General features: G+C 46.6%; 1 protein-coding gene across 4 annotated transcripts in view; it reads left to right on the top strand.

Moving 5' to 3' along the window:
* Positions 1 to 21,072, top strand: part of LOC119963181 — a 790,592-nt gene that overhangs the window by 589,438 nt on the left and 180,082 nt on the right. The gene's annotated exons all lie outside the window — the stretch shown is intronic.

Genomic DNA, 21,072 nt, shown 5'->3' with positions numbered 1-21,072 from the left:
CAGCCATGGTTTAGTTTGCAGCACTTTAACCTCTGAGTTTGAAGGTTTTGGGTTCATATCCCACTCCAAGGACTTGAGCACAAAAACCTAGGGTGGGGTGCTGTCAGTAGGTCGACATAAATGATCCCATGGCTCTATTTCAAGGAAGAGCGAGGATTTTCTCCCCATTGCCCTGCCCAAAATGAATCTATGTATTTGGGATTCCGACAGCTTCATGAGCTGTAAGATTGAACTCATCAGCAACCTTGAAATAGGGCCCTAGCCATTTGCTCAACATGCAGGCTTGATGTTGAAATAGAACACAGCAAAGACATCCTGTGGGATAATGGATCATTTCTCACTGTATATTGTGGGAGCTCATGAATGGGCCTAAGGCTGACACTTTTGGACCTGAAAAGTGCCCACTCTACCTCAGAATAACCCGGAATGGTAAAGTATCTCAGAAATGTGAGAGACAGATTATGCTAGCTATTTCACACTGCTAGCAACCTGAGTGAGATTATCCACAAATAGGATGCTGCCGATAAGACAAAATTATGTTCTGCCTCACACATAAAAGGTGTGCTGTATGAATTTCAGTGCCAGTGTGATGCCAGGTATGTAGGCTGCATGGCCAACAACTGTTGGATAGTTTCAAACAGCTTCCTTCAGATAGTTCCCTTCAGCTGTTTGCATCAGGCAGAGTACTGACTGTACCCAAGCAGCCCATGCTTAGGTTGAATATAGTGGTTGTATTGAACATTGGATGTGATTTCCTCAGTTGGATAGCTGAACAATCCTGACAATCCTCCCAATCCATTTAAGATCAGTCAATACAGCTCACTTACTCTTGCTAAAAGCTACATAAACTCATAAGCAGGGCTCTGCCCTCTGCAAGCTGGGGCTGGTTTAGCACAGGGCTAAATCACTGGCTTTTAAAGCAGACCAAGGCAGACAAGCAGCGCGGGTTCTATTCCCGTACCAGCCTCCCCGAACAGGCGCCGGATGTGGCGACTAGGGCTTTTCACAGTAACTTCATTGAAGCCTACACGTGACAATAAGCGATTTTCATTTCATTTCAAATAGTGGTTGTATTGAACATTGGATATGATTTTCTCAGTTGGATAGCTGAACAATCCTGACAATCCTCCCAATCCATTTAAGATCAGTCAATACAGCTCACTTACTCTTGCTAAAAGCTACATAAACTCATAAGCAGGGCTCTGCCCTCTGCAAGCAGAAAATGCATGTCCAGGTATTTCATCTTTTTCAATTAACGAAAAGCATGGATTCTTGGTGCATTCTCCATGGCCATGCCTCGGCCAATCGAAGTCCACATGCTAATCAATCAACACCCTTTTCTTGGGCACTATAAATTGTTGTTCCCTTTGAAACGTGGTATTCTTTTGTCTGTCAGGGTGAGTGCAAGACACAAAACTTCGATAGCAACTGTTTTATCAACAATATTCAAGTTCTGCACTACCAAGTGACTATTAATATTTATTTCTGAGTCAACATCACAAAAAAAGATTATATGGTCATTACCAAGTTGCTGTTTGTGAGTTAGAGTCAAACAGACTTCAGCGCGATTTAATGGTCTATTTGTGTCTGACTTGGTGTTGTGACAAAGCTGGTGAAACTCAAGACATCTCATCAGATTCAACTGAATCCAAAGATATGGGTCGGTCGGTGGCAGCCATTGCTTTAATACCCAGTACATTGTATTTTAATGTCTCTTCCTTAGTTACAACTTTTAATTGATGTCTGGATTATAAGAAATGTCCTTCTCTTCACACTCCCCTGGGGGTAATTTGTTTGTTTCTCAATTTCGCCTTGAAAGGTGGGCTTGGATTTTTAAGCAGTTTTTTCTGTCTCTGTTAAGTTTGCAAAATTTTCAATCAGTTTAAATCTGAAAAATCTTATTTTCAAAAATAATGGGACATAGCCTTGTGACACTATACTTCAAGAGTGTCTGTAAAGCACTTAGAAATGTTCAGTGATCATGAAAGATGCGATATAAATACAGGTCTTTCTTCCTTTACTGGCATAGACCTACAATGGAACAGCAATACTAATCTTCAGCACATGTCTTAAGATTCATCCTGTTATTCTGGCGCTCAGCACTAATCAGCGTTCTGCTCTTCACACTGCCTCTCACTGTTGATAGTAATAATTGAACTGGGAGCTTTCCACTGGGTGCACAGAGTGAACTCTGACCCAGGAAAATTAAGTGTGTTGTGGCAGATTCAGAAAGGCCTCACGAAAGCTTAGCTCCAAAGAGGAGAAGCTTGGCCCACCTTTCAAATGTCTCCTCACTAAGCTAATAAATCCAAGTCACCCTTTGGAACCCCTGCCCTCTGGCAAAAATGCAGATCTGTATCTTGCAGCTAGCTGCAACCCACAGGATATGTTTTGAAATCCATGGTCCTGTAAACAACTGATTCATTGCCTCCTTGGCTGATTCTTGCTGTGTTGGGACTAGGCTTTAGGTCTGGCTGTGATAGTGTACAGTGTTTGATGATGGCTGCCGTCGGGAATATTAAACAGTGCGCACATGCTAATTCAGACATGCTCAATTAAGAGCCCCTGTGCCTGTTGAGATTATGGGAAGTTGCTGATGCAGTTAGCTTTATACGTATCCAACAGATTGACGTTATTATTTGCAAATCAGCAGAAAACTGATGGTGGAATTTTACTAGAATGTGTCAGAGTGTCAGACTTTGACTGAAAGCTGGCCAGAATCATGGCTGAGTTTTGAAATTAGATTTTTTGGCACTTAATGCACAGAAATGTGTGGCGAGGCCTGAATGAGCCGGCAAAGCCAACTTTAAAGGGCACCCTGAACTGCAATGAAACTAAACCCCCCTACCACCCCCACAACCCCCCATGGACTTGGAGGAGCCCCCACAACCATCAGCGTGATCCCTCCACCACAAGTATCGGGGCTCTCGAACCCCACCCCAACCAACATCCACAGAGGTATCAGGGACACTTCCTCACCCCCACCCATCCCACCACCTCACAGGTCTAAGCCAACACCCCTCACACATATAAGGGGAATCTCCAAAGGGCCCACCCCTGGAATTGCCAACCTGGCACTACCAAACTGGCACGAACCTGTCCAGGTGTGTCCTCTTCCCGTGCCCCCCCCCCCCCCCACCCCACCCCACCGGGGTGGGGTGGGGGGGGGGGCTATCCTGACCTTGGCATGGCACCCCCAGTGGATTCTCCTTGACTAAATCCCATTCTTATGTACCTGTTGTAATACGATATGAATATTCAGAATATTCATTGCGAGGGGCAGTGTAAATGAGATCTTGCTGGTGTCTGGGCCTGTGTCGCTGTTTGCGCTGACAGCAAACGTGGGCTCAAAATCTCCCCCTTAGAGTCCAATTTTCCCACACTGGCCATATTAACAAATTCCATTAATCAATGGAACTGTCAGTCAACAATAGCCTGAGCTAGGGCGTCATGGTGACACAGTGGTTAGCAATTCTGGGTGCCTCACGGTGCCGAGGACCCGGGGTCGATCCCAGCCCCGGGTCACTGTCCGTGTGGAGTTTGCACATTCTCCCCATGTCTGCGTGGGTCTCATCCCCACAATCCAAAAAGATGTGCAGTGTAGGTGGATTGGCCATGCTAATTTGCCCCTTAATTGGGAAAAAAAATTGGGTCCTCGAAATTTATTTTAAAGAAAAAATAACCCTGAGCTTTTTTATTACAAGTTTCAAAGCCACATTAATGCTTTTAGCGAACTGTAACGGTTATATATATTCCCAAGTACAACAGAGTCCCAGGGCACATAATCTTGGCTGACAGGTACATTTTTATTACAGTTAAACAGAGGATTATTTTTCAATTAGCAGAGGCAAACGTATCTCTGTGTGCTAACGATTGTTTGCATAGTATGATTTAGACAATCATAGGGAAATCAGTCTCACTGCGGATTACAAAAGGTTAACCAATGAAATTTCATTGCACGTTTTGTTTGACTTGTATAGTTTGTCCCTGAAGCACAATATATAAATCAACTTAGAAGTGGAATACATTTAAATTGCTGCTCTTCATTTTTCTTAATCATGGCTCCTTCTTAGAATTATTTAATCATATTTTACACAAATGCCTCCATACTCAGTACATTGGGATACGTTTACACCATTCGTCCTTTCTCACTTGAACATTGCCCTGATTTTTATTTATGTTTTTCTTTCATTGTAACAGTGCATATCTAATTCCAAAGTGATAAATCCACAGCTGGTGTAAACTGCATTGTGTCTAGGTTAATGGGGTAGATTTTGATATTGTGTGATCGGGTAAAACGGGAGACAGCGAATCTGCAGCCTGTTTCATGTGTCTTCCAATTTCTACTTTCATTGATTTCAATGCAAATAAAAAAAATACTTTTTAAAAAAATTCTTTCATGGAATGGGCGTCGCTGGCAAGGCCAACATTTCTTATCAATCCCTAATTGCCCTTGAACTGAAAGGCTTGCTATGTCATTTAAAAAATATATATTTTTGTTCAAGGACTTTTCATTTTTATATGAAAGAAAAACGCAGCCATCTTTACAAAACAATCCAAAAAAAGGGGGCCACCCCACTTCTCTAATCGCCCTACATGCCACGTTTAAAGCTAGCCAATAAAACAGAAATAATTATAACACAAGCCCCCCATCGCCCCCACCCGCTGACGTTCACAGATCCTTAAAGTAGGAGATGAACAACCTCCACCTCGAGAGGAAACCCCCCCCAACCCCCCCCTCTGACTCACGAACGGTGAACTAGATCTTCTCTAGACAGGTTCCTCAGAAGCCTGGCGGCTTCGGAGCCCACCACCCTCTCAAGATCCGCCTCCAGGAGGGAGGTAAAGGCCAACATATCAGCCTCTCCCCCCACCTGCGCTCCCGGATCCTCCGAAACCGCGAATATCGCCACCCACAGGCTCGGAGCCACACTCACCCCAAAATCTCTGACGAGGTCCCCGGGAAGGACTTCAAGAACTCCACCAACTTCGGGCATGACGAAAACATGCGTATATGGCTCGCAGGTCCCCCCCTAATCACCGCCCACCTCCGGACTTTGCCATGTGCGCTCTATGCACCACTTTAAATTGAATTAAACATGATCTCGCACAGGAGGATGTCGCGTTTATTCTCTGCATGGTCTCACTCCAAACCTGCTCCCTCAATTACCCCACCCAGCTCCTCCTCCCACTTACTCTTAAATTCTCCTCCCCCTCCATCACCTGCTGATAAATGTCAGAGACTCTACCCTCCCCTATCTCATTCTGGGACACAATCTATTCAAGCAATGAAAGGGGCAACAACTGTGGAAATGTAACCAACTCCTTCTGTCTTAAATTCTTAATCTGTAGGAACCAGAACCCCTTTGGCAACTCAAACTTCTACCCCAATTCTTCCAACTCTGCAAACCAGTTTACCACAAATAAGTCCATAAACCACTTTATCCCTGTCGTGTAACTGGCCCTGTGGTAACACGGACTGCAACTGGATGCAGTTGTACTGGAAAGCAGACACCAAACGTGGATGTTGGTTCAAAATGATTTATTGAACTTGTGTAACAAGGCACACAGCTTGCTGTGGGTTGACACTCTACCACTCTAAGTATGCTATCTCTAACTTACTAGACCAGACTAGCTCTGAGCCATGTGTAGAAGGTGCTAACTAATATATACACCCTGACTGTCACTACAGTTGTCACCAGTGGAAAGAGGTGGAGTGCTGATGCCTTGTGTGTTTTATAGTAGGAAGCCCCCCCTCTAGTGTTCTGTCTAGTGATTGGTTGTGTTCTGTTTTGTGTGTTGATTGGCTAACCTGGGTGTCTATCACTGTCTGTCTTTACCTCATTAAGTGCATGGGTGCATATTATGACATCTCCCCTTTTAAAATATATTTTGTCAGTTGCTTAGAGCATATGCGACATATGTACAGATATAACTATTTACAGCGAGTGAATGCATATGTACATGTAAGGTGTCTAGCATACAGATACAGAACAATATGTACAAAAGAAATGTCTATAAGTCCAATCTCTGGGGCTGGCGTCGGACCTTTGTCGATCGCCTGAGAGGTGGAGGTGGGGACGATGGCGCCTTGCCAGGCAGGATTGCAGCCAAATTGGTGGCTTCGTGGAGCGAGGTGTCCGTTGAAGGCATAACAGCAGCTGGAAAAGTGAGATTCAGTGGTGGGCAGGCAAATTAGCGTAGTGCCCTTCTGATGCACCTGACAATGGAGCCATCAGCCATGCGAAGCACGAACAACCTGGAGCAGCCTGTTGAAAAACTACACCTGGAGCTGACCAGCCTCCATCAGATAACTTGATGCAAACAGCATCCTCCGGAGAGAGCACAGGCAAATCAGTAGCATGAGCATCGTATGTCAGCTTTTGCCGGTTCCTGAGTTGCTGCACCTTTTGCAGCACTGGGAGGTGATCCAGGTCTGGTAAATGAATGGCCGGAACAGTCGTCTGCAGGTCTCGATTCATAAGGAGTTGTGCTGGAGACATACCGGTGGACAGAGGTTGCCCTGTACGCCAGCACTGCAAGGTTAAAGTCAGAAGCCGAGTCCGCAGCCTTGCAAAGCAATTGCTTCACGATATGGATCCCTTTTTCGACCTTCCCGTTAGGTTGCGGGTAATGCGGGCTGGAGGTAATGTGCTTGAACTGATACAGCTTTGCAAAGTTGGACCACTCTTGGCTATGGAAGCAAGAACTGTTGTCCCTCATGACAGTGAACGGAATACCATGCCTGGCAAATGTCTCCTTGCCGGCCTTGATGACTGTCCTTGATGTGAGGTCGGACAGTTTCACCACTTGCGGGTAGCTCGAAAAGTAATCGATGATGAGCACATAGTCACGCCCAGTGGCGTGAAAAAGGTTGATTCCCACCTTAAACCACGGAGAGGTTGCTGGAGTGTTTCCTTGGGCTGAGCAGGCTGGAAACGCTGGCAGGTTGCACAATTGAGGACCATGTTGGATATGTCCTGGTTGATTCCAGGCCAATAGGCAGCCTGCCGGGCCCTGCGCCTGCATTTCTCGACACCAAGGTGTCCCTCGTGGATCTGTTTGAGCACTAAACTCTGGAGGCTGCGAGGAATAACGATGCGATCTAGCTTGAGGAGGAACCCCTCGACAACTGTTAGGTCGTCCTTGACATTAAAGAACTGAGGGCATTGCCCTTTTTGCCAACGATTTGCAAGGTGATGCATGACCCACTGCAGAAGAGGGTCCTTGGCAGTCTCTTCTCGAATAGAATAGAATAGAATAGAACAGTACAGCACAGAACAAGCCCTTCGGCCCTCGATGTTGTGCCGAGCAATGATCACCCTACTCAAACCCACGTATCCACCCTATACCCGTAACCCAACAACCCCCCCTTAACCTTGCTTTTTAGGACACTAGGGGCAATTTAGCATGGCCAATCCACCTAACCCGCACATCTTTGGACTGTGGGAGGAAACCGGAGCACCCAGAGGAAACCCACGCACACACGGGGAGGACGTGCAGACTCCGCACAGACAGTGACTGTTGACTACTCTTTCATCTGAGGCCGGGAGGTTGCTGGCACACAGTTGCACCTGTGCCTCAATTTGGCGGATGAAGTCGACCTGTTCACAGGGCGAGGTGATGGCGCGCGACAGGGCATCCGCAACAATTAGCTCCTTGCCTGGTGTGTATACCAGCTCGAAATCATACCTACGGAGTCGAAGGAGAATGCGCTGAAGCCTGGGTGTCATGTCATTTAAGTCCTTGTGAATTATATGGACTAAGTGTCTGTGGTCAGTCTCTACTGTGAATGTTGGTTGACCGTAGACATAGTCATGGAACTTTACAATGCCGGTTAGGAGGCTCGGGGACTGTTTTTCTATCTGACCATACCTCTGTTCAGTAGGAGTCATGGCCTTGATGCATAGGCCACTAGAGCCCAGGACGAGGAGTCATCCTTCTGGAGAAGCACCGCACCAATGCCGTCCTGGCTAGCATCCGTGGAGATTTTTGCCTCCCTCTCCGGGTCAAAGAACGCTAGTACCGGGGCAGTGGTGAGCTTTGCCTTTAACTCGAGCCACTCTGCTTGATGTGTGGGTAGCCGCTGGAAGGCCGTGGACTTCTTCACCAGATGCCTGAGAGCCGTGGTGTGTGATGCGAGGTTGGGAATGAACTTTCCCAAGAAGTTAACCATACCGAGGAAGCGTAGTACCGCCTACTTGTCTTCCGGGGTCTTCATGGTGTTGACGTCGATACACTCCTTGCATCGTCGCACGTGCGCAGTGCAGTCAGTCGCCATTCGCACCTGCACAGTGTGGTCTTCGGGTGCTTCGTTCTCCCGTCCGTGGTGCACATGTGTGGGACTCCGGGAGAAGCGCGCAAAATGCCCGCCTTCATCGATACTAAGGCGCCGCATCCTGCCGATGGCCTATACACTCTCTGCCTCATGGGAGGCAAGTTGGTTGTGTTCTGCTGATTTAAGGTGGGAATAGCGACTTTTTGCCTGTTCATGCACTTTACACATCTCGATAGTGACTGGCAGCGTCGTGTTTTTTATTTTTAAGAGCTACTCCCACAGGGCGTGGAAGTGGACCCCAAACACGATCTGATCCCTGATGAGGAAATCAGCGGTGTCATCATAGTTGCAGGACTGCGCTAATATACAGAGATGAGTTAGAAAGGATCGGAAAGGTTCATCCTTACCCTGAAGGCGTTGCTGGAAGACATAGTGCTCAAAGCTCTTGTTCGTTTTGATTTCACAATGACTGTCGAATTTGGCTAAAACGGTGTTGAATTTGGTCTTGTCCTTGCCGCCGGCAAAAGTGAGTGAGTTGAAGATTTGGATGGCTTGGTCCCCCGCAGTCGATAGGAGCAGCGTGATTTTTCTGGCATCGGATGCACCCTCGAGGCCACAATGTAGAAACTGAACTTCTGCTTGAAGACCCGCCAGTTGCCGCCGAGATTGCCGGAGATCCGTAGCTGTGGAGGGGCCTGGAACGTCTCCATGCCGCTGGAAGGCACGTGCTGGTCGTCACTGAATTATTCAAGGTAAATTTCTTAGATGAAGTAGACTCCTAGTATCATGTCGTGTTATTCACCCTGGGGTGCAGTGGAAAGAGGTGGACTGCTGATGCCTCGTGTGTTTTATAGTAGGAAGCCCCCCTCTCGTGTTCTGTTTAGTGATTGGTTGTGTTCTGTCCTGTGTGTTGATTGGCTAACCTGGGTGTCTATCACTGCCTGTCTTTAGCTCATGATGTGCGTGAGTGCATATCATGACAGTCCCCTCCTGCTCCCACACCCTGGGTGGGATTCTGTGATCTTGAGGCTAAGTGTTGACGCCGTTGGAAACGCCATCGCGTTTTGTGACGGCGTCAACACGGCCTCAGGATCAGCAATTCTGGCTCCTACAGGGGGCCAACACTGCGGCTTGAAATGGCCGCTGTGGGATCCGTGCATGCGCAGTGGCACCTGTGCCAACCGCACATGCGCAGTGACTCCCCTCAACGTGCCGGCCCGACGCAACATGGCGCAGGGCTACAGGGGCCGGTGCAGAAGAAAGGAAGCCCCCAGCCAGAGAGGCCGGCCTGCTGATCAGTGGGCCCCGATTGCGGGCTAGACCACATCGGCCTGCCTGACCATTCCACACCGAGTTCCTGCCGGCTGAGAGCAGGTGTGGACGGCGGCGGCGGGTCATGGCTTTTTTACGACTGCCACTCGGCCCATCCCAGGCCGATAATCGACGCAGCCACTGACCGCCGCCAACCACGCCGGTGCCAATGGCGCCGATTCTCCTGTGGAGAATTACGTGCCAGTGTCGGGGCGGCGTGGCACGATTCGCGTCATTCGCAGGGATTCTCCGGCCCGGCTCCAGGCTGAGAGAATCCCGACCCCTATAGATTGCCTCCAACCTGGCTGCAATAAATCTGTGATTGCCACCTGTCGCCACCCACAACGACATGACCCCAATCCTGAAATGCTGCCTGAATTGACTCACTACCTTAACATGACTACTACCACCTGAGTACTAGATGGAGTACTTAGCCAGTGAGAATGGAAGGGGTGCCATCACCAATACTTTCAGACATGTCCCCCTTCATGACGTCTCCTCCATCTGCCCCTACACCGACTCCTACCCCACAACCCACTTCCGCACCTTCTCTGCTTTCGCCGCCTAATAATACTTCAACAGAGCCAGGCCCCCCCCTCCGAATCCGGGGCACCTTGCGCACCACATAAAGTCTGCGATCATCCCGTTTACCCTCCCAAACCTTGACTTAAGCACAAAAATCAGGGGATTCTGAAAAACAAACAAAACCTTTGGGAGATCAGTCATCTTCACGATCTGGACCCACCCCACCAATGATAATAGAAGATCATCCCACCTCTTGAAATCCCCTCCACCAAATCCGGCAAGTTCAATTTGTGTAGCTGCGGCTAACTATGCGCCACCTGTATCCCCAGACAGCAAAAGCTCGGCTTGACCTCCAAAATGGTAACTTCTCCCCTGTACCTGAGTATTTCCCACAAACACCTCACTCTTTTGCCACATTGTGCTTGTACCCCAAAAACAACCATATTTCATCAGGATACCCAGAATACCATCTATACTTGGAACCAGGTCCGTGACATATAACAGGAGGTCATCAGCGTTCAGGGACAACTGGTATTCCACCCACATTCTCTCCATTCCTCATCATTCTGCTAAAGCCGGGCAGGGTACCAGCAGGGTAGCATGGTGGTTAGCATAAATGCTTCACAGCTCCAGGGTCCCAGGTTCGATTCCCGGCTGGGTCACTGTCTGTGTGGAGTCTGCACGTCCTCCCCCTGTGTGCGTGGGTTTCCTCCGGGTGCTCCGGTTTCCTCCCACAGTCCAAAGATGTGCGGGTTAGGTGGATTGGCCATGCTAAATTGCCTGTAGTGTCTTAATAAAAGTAAGGTTAAGGGGGGGGTTGTTGGGTTACGGGTATAGGGTGAATACGTGGGTTTGAGTAGGGTGATCATGGCTCGGCACAACATTGAGGGCCGAAGGGCCTGTTCTGTGCTGTACTGTTCTATGTTCTATGTTCTATGTACCATTGGCAATGCCTCAATCGCCAATGTGAGAAACAAAGGGGACAGTGGATAACCCTACCCCATTCCCTGATGCAGACAAAAATATCTCAAATTTATAGCATTTGCATGTACACTCGCCGTGGGGGCCCTGTATGACATCTTAACCCAACCAACAAACCCTAGCCCCAGACCAAACCACCGTAGCACCTCAAAAAGGTACTCCCACTCAATCTGGTCAAATGCCTTCTCTGCGTCCACAGATATTACTACCTCCCTTTCAGCACCACTGCCCCTCTCACTTTGATGTCTCGCCCCGAATGAAACACTTGTACAGAACAATAGAACGTTACAGTGCAGCACAGGCCCTTCGGCCCTCGATGTTGCGCCAACCTGTGAAACCAATCTAAAGCCCATCTATACTATTCCATTATCACCCATATGTTTATCCAATGACCATTTAAATGCCCCTAATGTTGCCGAGTTCATGACTGTTGCCGGCAGGGCATTCTGTGCCCTCACTACTCCCTGAGTAACGAACTTACATCTCTCATTTGTCCTATATCTACCTCCCCTCAATTTAATGCTATGTCCCCTTGTGCTAGCCCTCACCATCAGAAGAAAAATGCTCTCACTGTCCACCCTCACTTGTATTACCCACCCTTTCCTCAGCCTTGTGTCATCTTTAAACCTCAAGTGAGTCTCCTGCCTAAAAACAATGTTTTTACACTCCTGCCTATACACAAACCCTCTTATGCCCCACTGCCCCACCATATTGCCTCGCAGTCCCGAATTCCTCTGCCCCCCCCCCACCCACCCCACCCCCCCCCCCCCCCCCCCCACCCCCCCCACTCCTTCCCCAGTCCCTGTGCTTCCCCCACATGCGAATGCCCATACCGATACTCTAACGCATGGCGGAAAACATGACCAAACTCCAATGTTGCACGTTACCAATACAAAGTGGGTAACAATAATACATGAATACATACCAACACGCTAACCCCCTGAATAAAGTTCCAAAGTTGGGTCTTGTAGATGAACCCACCCCAAAAACCCAAGTCCCAATTTCCCAGTCGATAGTCTCTTAGAAAGCCACTCGCCTCCTCCGGCATGTCGAAGCAGAACTTCCCTCCCTCAATTATGACCCACCAGCGAGGCGGGTATGTCATCCCAAACCGCACCTTGCCCCTGAAGAGAGCAGCCTTGGCCTTGTTAAACCCAACCCTTCTCTTGGCCAGCTCTGCATCCAAGTCCAGATAAATACAGACCAAATGCCCTTCCAAGTACATTTCCGAGTCTCCTTTTCCCATCCTCGGGATCCTTTCCTTGTAAAAAAACCAATGGAGCATCACGATGATTGCCCTTGGCAACTCCCCAGTTCTCGGCCACCTCCTCAATGATCGATGGGTCCGATCGACAACTGTAGAAATGGGCGGCACGGTAGCACAGTGGTTAGCACTGTTGTTTCACCTTGCCAGGGACCCGGGTCCGTTTCTTGGCTTGGGTCATTGTATGTGCGGAGTCTGCACGTTCTCCCCGTGTCTGCCTGGGTTTCCTCTGGGTGCTCTGGTTTCCTCCCACAAGTCCCAAAAGACGTGCTTGTTAGGTGAATTGGACATTCTGAATTCTCCCTCAGTATACCTGAACTGGTGCCGGAGTGTGGCAACGAGGGGCTTTTCATAGTAACTTCATTGCAGTGTTAATGCAAGCCTACTTGTGACAATAATAAAGATTATTATTAAATGTGGCAGTCAATTGGCTGACAGAAAACTCCTGTAACTAGCAGTGTGATTATGCCTAGTTAATCTGTTTCTGTGATGCTGAATCTGTTTCTGTGATGCTGATTGTATGATAATATCGGCCAGGACCCAGTCCAGAATTCCCCTGCTCCTTGTTGAAATAATACCACGCAATATTATATATCAACCTAAGAGGACAGACAGAAACGCGGTCTGATGTCTCATCCAAAAGGCTGTCTTTTATTGCACTCCCCCTTATGTACATGCACAGACAGAGATCACTACAGACAACACCTCTGACAGTGCAGCGCTCCCTTAGTTCAAGTCATGGAGTGAGACTTGAATCCATCTGACTCAGAAGAAAGTGCTAAAAACTGAGCCTCAGCTAAAGAAAAGGGTAAACAGTTCATTTGAAGTCCTATGAAGACCCGTTGTGGGTCTGTGTGAGGGTGGGTATGTATAGAGAGATTCAAATGTAACTTTCATTGATGGTGTAAAACATGTGACAAGAGATTATCTTCCCATTATGCATAGCACACAATATTCCATTGCATTGATACTAAAAGAGAAGCTAAGATCCATGGAGTGATGATTTTCTCCAGAGTGATCTATAGACTCCAGACAGAGTTACAGTGACTTCAGGAAGTGCTGAATAAGTGGAAGGCAGACCCCTGCAAAGTTCAAATTCCTGATAACTGAACATGTCCATTAGCTGGTGGCTGCATGGTCTACATTTTCATTTGCACTTTTGCCTCTTGGCTCACATTTCACCAAGTGTTCCCCCCAGTTTACTAACAATCCTTGTCAGAGTGGAATATTTCTGGTGCTTTTTATTGTAGGAGTGAGTCTTTGGAACATAGAATCCCTAGAGTGCAGAAGGAGGCTATTCGGCCCATCGGGTCGACTGACCCTCTGAAAGAGCCCCCTACCCTATCCTCGCCCTATCCCTGTAACACCGTAATGCCACCTAATCTGTCATCCCTGGACATGAAGGTGCAATTTTTTATCGTGGCCAATCCACCTAGCCAGCACATCTTTGGACTGTGGGAGCACCCAGAGAAAACCCATGCAGACACGGGGAGAAAGTGCAAACTCCACACAGACAGTCAAGCAAAGGTCGGAATTGAACCCAGGTCCCTGGCTCTGCGAGGCAGCAGTGCTAACCACTGTGCCACCGTGCTGCCTTCTGTCCAAGCTACACAGTTGGCTCAGCCCCAATAGCAGCATAACAATGAATCATAGAATCATATAATTTACAGTGCAGAAGGAGGCCTTTCGGCCCATCGATGGTGCACTGGCCCTCGGAAAGAGTATCTTACTTAAGCTCACACCTCTACTCTATCCCTGTAACCCAGTAATCCCACCTAACCTTTTGGGCACTAAGGGGCAATTTAGAATGGCCAATTCACTTAATCTGCCCATTTTTGGACTGTGGGTGGAAACCGGAGCACCCGGAGGAAACCCACGCAGACATGGGGAGAACGTACAAACACCACACAGACAGTCACCCAATGCTGGAATTGAACCCAGGCCTTTGGAGCTGTTAGGCAGCAGTGCTAACCATTGTGCCACCGTGCTGCCCCAAATGAAATACAAGTAAATTTGATATGCCCCATTCCCTTTTACGTAGCCTTGACCTAGGTGTAGCAGGATATCTTCGGAAGAGGGAACCTGAATCCTGTGTGGAGCTGTAAACTGGAATTGTTAATATGCAGTAGTATAAATGTCCTTATTGTCAGCTCACAGGACAGTGAAATCAATGTCTCCATACAGGGAATTAAGTCATAAATCTTTAGTGCTGTGTCCATGCATTCCATGTGTTACAATCCATTCACTGCTTGCTGGTACTTATTGAACTCTGTAATCTGCTGAAGTGAACAATTATTCATTCTGTAAATACAGTAGGTTTGCTAATCTTTTTCTGTACATTTCAATAGTGTTATCCCAAATTAGTTAAGAATGTAATTGAGTTAAGAATTAATACAGTAATTACAAATGAAAATGTCTCAAAATAAGGTTGGCTTTTATAATTTAGGTCTATGTCAACTCAGCAAAGAGCACACGTAAATTAATTAGTTGCTGTAACCCAAGGATAATAGTTTAATTACTATAAGTTCAAGGAATGTTATTGTCGCGCACAAGGCTATCATTTATTGCCCGTCCCTAATTGTTCATGAGAACATAAGAGCATACGAATAGGAGCAGAAGTGGCATGTTTTGGCATGGGTTTTGATGCCAAGTAGTGCTGGTGGAACCCAAACTGAGCAGGTTGCTGATGAGTAAGAACCGCGTGATGCCAGTGTCAATGGCAGTTCTATCACTTGCTGATTTCTGCAGGTAGGCCAATGCGGCAGTTATTGATCAGATTCGACTGTGCTCCTTTTTGCAAACAGGAAGTACAATTTGCCACATTGTTGGGTAAATGCCGGAGCTGTAGCTGCATTGGATCAGGTAGGTTAGAGGAGTGACTAGTTCTGGGGTGTAGGTTACTCTACAGGGATGTTATCAGGGTCCATTGCCTTTGCTATATCCAGTGCACTCAGTTGTTTATTAATATCAGATTGGCTAAAGACGGGCATCCGTGAATGTGGAGACCTTGGAAGGAGACGGTCATCCACTCGGCACTTTTGGCTGAAGATCTTGACCAACATTTCAGCCTGGCTTCATTCAGGATGGGGATGATCATGGAACCTCCTCATGCAGTTAGCTGGCTGATAATCCAGAATTATTTACAAATAGATGTAACTGGCAGATTAACTGTAGAGTTTTGGCCTGATCAGTGGATTGTGAGATCACTTAGCTTGGTCTGTAACATACTGTTCCTGCTGTTTAACATGCATGTGGTCATGCATTGTAATTCCACCAGGTTCACACCTCATATTTAGGAAAACCGGATGTGGGGTTAGTTTAGATAGGCTTTTTGGTTGGCTTGGGCCGAAGGGCCTGTCTGCATGGCGCATGGCGTAGATACCTTGATTATGCTCCTGGTATGCTCACTTGGACTCCTTGTTGAACCAGGGTGATTAACAAAACCTCCATTGTATAATATACAGGCCAACCTTTGTACACCACACATATTCTGTTGACTGTGACTGTGTCAGTGATGTCCATCCATCCTTGCATAGCCTGGGGGAGGGGACGGGGTGCTGACCTCCTCCTGCTGCCCTCCTCCTGCTGCCCTCTAGGTTCAGGACCACCCTCTTTCCTTTCCGGTCTCCAGGAAAGCCTCCAGGTCCTCATCACAGAATCATGGAGCTGCCCTGTGCCAGGATTCAGGCCTCTGTCAATCCTGAGACATTCTTGAAATCAGAGCTTCTGTGCTCATCCAATCTAGTTACAGATGTAAAATCATGTCCCAGCAATGGCTGCTGTGGTCAGGTCCGCACTCCGATCTGTCCTGCCCCCATTGCTGATTCTGTGGCCACCGACCAATCTAATAAATAGTGCCTTTCATGCCCACTGGACATCCCAAAATGTGAAAATGAAATGAATGAAAATGAAATGGAAATGAAAAAATGAAAAATGTTTAACATCCAATGAAGTATTTTTGATGTTTGCCCATTGTTGTAATGTGATAAATGCAGCAGCCAATTTCCACACAGCGAACTTCATCAGCAGCAATGTGATAATGACCAGATAATCTGTTTCTGTGATGTTAACTGAGGGATAAATTTTGATCAGGAGGCCAGGGAGAACTCGCGTGCTCTTGTTCAAAATAATGCCATTGGATCTTTTATGTCCACCTGAGAGGGCAAATGTTTTATCCGAAAGATGGCACCTTCGACGGTGCGGCCATAAAGAAATAAATGTGTAGCCTTGATTTGTCTTATGCTTATAATCAGCTGTGAGAGTACGCTTATGGGGTTTGCTCATACATCAATTAGAAGGTTTCTCATCAAACTGGTCATTATTCTAGATTTCCAGTCTTGTGGGATGTAGGATGATGAGAGCTATACCACCAACATATTCTGGGTTACATGTTGGAGTTTAAGGGTAGTCGGCTGAATAGAAACACTGTTGCAGATGGAAATGGTTTTCTTTTAAAGTTAGTGGGAAGTGTCCTGACCCTTCCCGTTATCAGCTGGATTTGAACCATTTGTCTGGTAATATATCTCGCTGTTTTCTCTCCTTTTCAACCTGAGGTGCACAGGTGCTAAGTTCCATTCTTCTCCCATGTTGCCAGCAGGAGTTCCCAGAACTGCCTTCAGTCCCAGGAGACTCCTAGACAATTCAGGAGGGTTAGCGACCCTAGTCCTGGCTGCTGCCTGTGCATATTTGTGTAATCTGATTGGTGATGACAAATGACATGATGGTAATGGAGTATGTTGGCAATAATATATATGTAGATGGAAATGAAAAAGAAAATCAAACTCAAATAAAGGTAGTTATAGAGAGAAAGAGGGTGCAAATCAGCTTTGATTGGATTACAGAACTGGCGGCAGTGGATTTATCGACCCATTATAGACTCGGGCCAGAATGTTCCATTGAGGAAACGATGTTCCCCTGGCGGAGCTTGCACCTGATTTGCGCTCACGCTGGGGGCGCAAATCCGGAAGCGATTCACAACCCCTCGCCAGGCGCCGATCCCATTTTTTGCCCAATGCTGAATTCTCCGCTCCATCACGAATCGCCCTTCTGGCATCGCGAAACAGAGAATCCATCCTCCTTTCTGATTTCCCATCCATTGGCTTTGGGCAGTTGATCCTCTACTGACTGTTCTGCACCAACGCTGAATTTGAATTTCATTCCCACAGTGAGATAAATGTGCCTCAATGACCTGAAAGAGGACACATTAGCAAAAGCTTACAAATATGTAGATAATACTAAAAACAGGAGGCAAAGCAACTAATGAAAAACATTAGTGAAACATAAAGATTCTGAATGTTTAGTTAATTTGGTCAATATGTAGCAAATTCATGGATAAGCATAAGGGGGGGGGGGGGGGGGGAATTGCCTGAAACGGGGGAAAAAATATTAAATGGAACAGGTATGGTTAAGAATGAAAAAGATCCAGAGGCGATAACAGATAAACATGTAATTGTCCTGAACTTGCAGCTGTGCATTATGCCACTTGTGACTGCTCCTGAAACTTGAAGGTTTGAAACTAGAATTGAGATAGTTAAACAGTGACTATGAGGAAGGAATGTATGCAATTGGGAGAAAGGGTCAATTAAAGATTAAGTTGTTTCTGATAAGCTACAAGGGCAGAGAGCGTGAGAGGGCACCAAGCATGAGTCGAAGAAAGGGAATGTTAGGTTTTCAGGCATTGGAGGGCAAGAGAGAGAATATTCTGAGTTAAGAATAGGGCAAGAAGGGGCAGGTAGGTTGATCTTGCTTTTGGAAGCAAAGAATTTCACAGGCTGCTGACAATTACTTAGAGTTGAAGATTGGAGATGTCGGGAAGATGGGTTGAAGCAGTTTGTGATGGAGAAGATGAATATTTGATTGCCCATGCTGTACAAGATAACCCGAGACTTCAATGATAGTTTGGCCACAGTAAGAGAGATGGAGTACTCCCTGAAGATGACTTCTTCAAACCAAATTTGAAGGTGGTCAGCCAGGCAGTTTGTATCATGTTCACTTTAATTTGGGCTAAATAACCAAAGTCCCTGAATCTAAGACTGTGGTAGTAGCTGTTATGCCAATGGAAATGGCAGAAAGTAGGATATTCCTTAATGTAAAGGATTTGGTGGAAACAAAGGGAGAAAACATGATAGAAAACAGAAGCTGTGGAGCTGATTCATGACAATGACAGGTGTAATGACCTCCAATTAGCATTATTGGTTGGCCAATTGGAGTATGAGCTCCCTCAATGATAGCTCATTGAGGGGGCCCATATAAGCACCTGTGTAGGCTTTGTGAGCCAGTCTTAAGTTGACTGGAATACTAGCAGCACTGTTGGAGCTGCTCTTGTATATAGTTATTGGCAATAAATATTGGTGTGGTGACGGGACTCCTGCCTCCTGTGGATTATTACAACAGGGGTACGGTGAAAAGGCAAGGCAATGACGGTGCAGATACGCTGTGCCAAATGGCCTCCTTCGGCACTGTCATAATTCTGTGATTAAGGCATCAGTGACAACACAAGTGGTGGCATAAGAACCTAAGAACTAGGAGCAGGAGTAGGCCATCTGGCCCCTCGAGCCTGCTCCGCCATTCAATGAGATTATGGCTGATCTTTTGTGGACTCAGCTCCACTTTCCATCGAGGACAAAGAGTTCCAATAGGCATTTGAGGAAATTAGTTTGTCTTTCTCCATGGGTCGCATAAGTGGGTGTAGAGTTTAAACATAAGAAGTGGGATTTATAAGAGAAGATAAATAAGGATGTCAGTCTTGGATAAGGATGGAGAGGTATATGTTCAGGGTGTGGTTGAGGGAGGTGAGAGCAGAAAAACTGGAATATTGTGTGCAGTTTTGGTCTCCTTATCTGAGGAAGATATTCTTGCTAGGGAAGAGCTACTGTGAAGGTTTACCAGACTGATTCCTGGGATGATGGGGCTGTTTAGCACACTGGGCTAAATCGCTGGCTTTTAAAGCAGACCAAGGCAGGCCAGCAGCATGGGTCGATTCCCGTAACAGCCTTCCCGAGCAGGCGCCGGAATGTGGCGACTAGGGGCTTTTCACAGTAACTTCATTGAAGCCTACTTGTGACAATGAGCGATTTTCATTTCATTTCATTTTCATTTAATTTCATTCATGTATCAACCATGGAGTGGTGGAGTGGACTCGATGGGCCGAATGGCCTTACTTCCACTCCTATGTCTTATGTATGAGGAGAGATCGAGTCAGTTAGCACTATATTCACTGGAATTTATAAGAATGTGAGGGGGTATCTCATATAAACCTATAAAATTCTAACAGGACTAGACAGGGTCGATGAAGGAAGGATGTTTCCGATGCCGGGGAAATTCAGAACCAGGGGTCACAGTCTGAGGATAAGGGGTAAATCATTTAGGACTGAGATGAGGAGATATTTCTTCACCCAGAAAGTGTTGCGCCTGTGGAATTCTCTATCACAGAAAGCAATTGAGGCCAAAACATTGTATGCTTTCAAGAAGGACTTCGATATAGTTCTTGGGGCCAAACGGATCAAAGGATATGAAGGGAAAGCGACAACAGGTTACTGAGTTGGATGATCAGCCATGATTATAATGAATGATAGAGCAGACTCGAAGGGCCAAATGGCCTGCACCTGTTTTCCAATTTCTGTGTTTCTATGTAACTTCAGATGCAGGTTCTAGTCACCACAATTCAGATGCTTAGTGCATAGACTAACTTAGATCAGACATCGGGAACTGTCAATAAAGAAGACACCAAGGTGTGCAAGTGATTGGGATGAGGAGGCAAATGATGAGGATCTTGAAAACTGGTAGTGAATGAAGTGTCAAAATACGCAACAATTGCCAAAGTTGTAAGAAGATAGTTCTTACAAATGATACCTGGAGATGGGCACCATAAAACTTAGAGTGGAGATACACTACTTACTCAATAGAGAGGATTGTGAAGTCTGCTGAAGAATTATCATTGGCATGTCAAACTTCGGTCAGTTCTGTGTTAATAGACGACGGATAGAAAGACCATAAGACATAGGAGCAGAATTAGGCCACTCAGCCCATTGAGTCTGCTGCCATTCAATCATGGCTGATATTTTCTCATCCCCATTCTCCTGCCTTCTCCCCATAACCCCTGATCCCCTTATTAATCAAGAACCTATCTATCTCTGTCTTAAAGACACTCAGTGAATTGGCCTCCACAACCTTCTGCGGCAAAGTGTTTCACAGATTCGCCACCCTCTGGCTGAAAAAATTCCTCCTCATCTCTGTTTTAAAGGATCGTCTCTTTTGTCTGAGATGGTGTCCTCTGTTTCTTGTTTTTCCTACAAATGGAACATCCTCTCCACGTCCACTCTGTCCAGGCCTCACAGTACCTTGTAAGTTTCAATAAGATCCCCTCTCATCCTTCTAAACTCCAACGAGTACAGACCCAGAGTCCTCATACATTCCACACACGGCAAGTTCTTCATTCCAGGGATCATTCTTGTGAACCTCCTCTTGACCTTTTCCAAGGCCAGCACATCCTTCCTTAGATACGTGGCCCAAAACTGCTCACAATACTCAAAATGGTGTCTAGCCTCAGAAGTACATCTCTGGTCTTGTATTCTAGCCCACTTGACATAAATGTTATTGTTTGTTTGCAAAAGATTGTTGTTTGCAAAAGAACGGATACATTCTTAGATAATCCAGAGAGAACAGGAAGACAATGATTAACTTCAGAAGCCAGTTGGAACACGGGAGTACTCAC

The sequence above is a fragment of the Scyliorhinus canicula genome, chromosome 3 (genome assembly GCF_902713615.1).
Source record: "Scyliorhinus canicula chromosome 3, sScyCan1.1, whole genome shotgun sequence".
Taxonomy (NCBI): Eukaryota; Metazoa; Chordata; class Chondrichthyes; order Carcharhiniformes; family Scyliorhinidae; genus Scyliorhinus; species Scyliorhinus canicula.
This window is presented reverse-complemented; position numbering and strand designations above follow the sequence as displayed.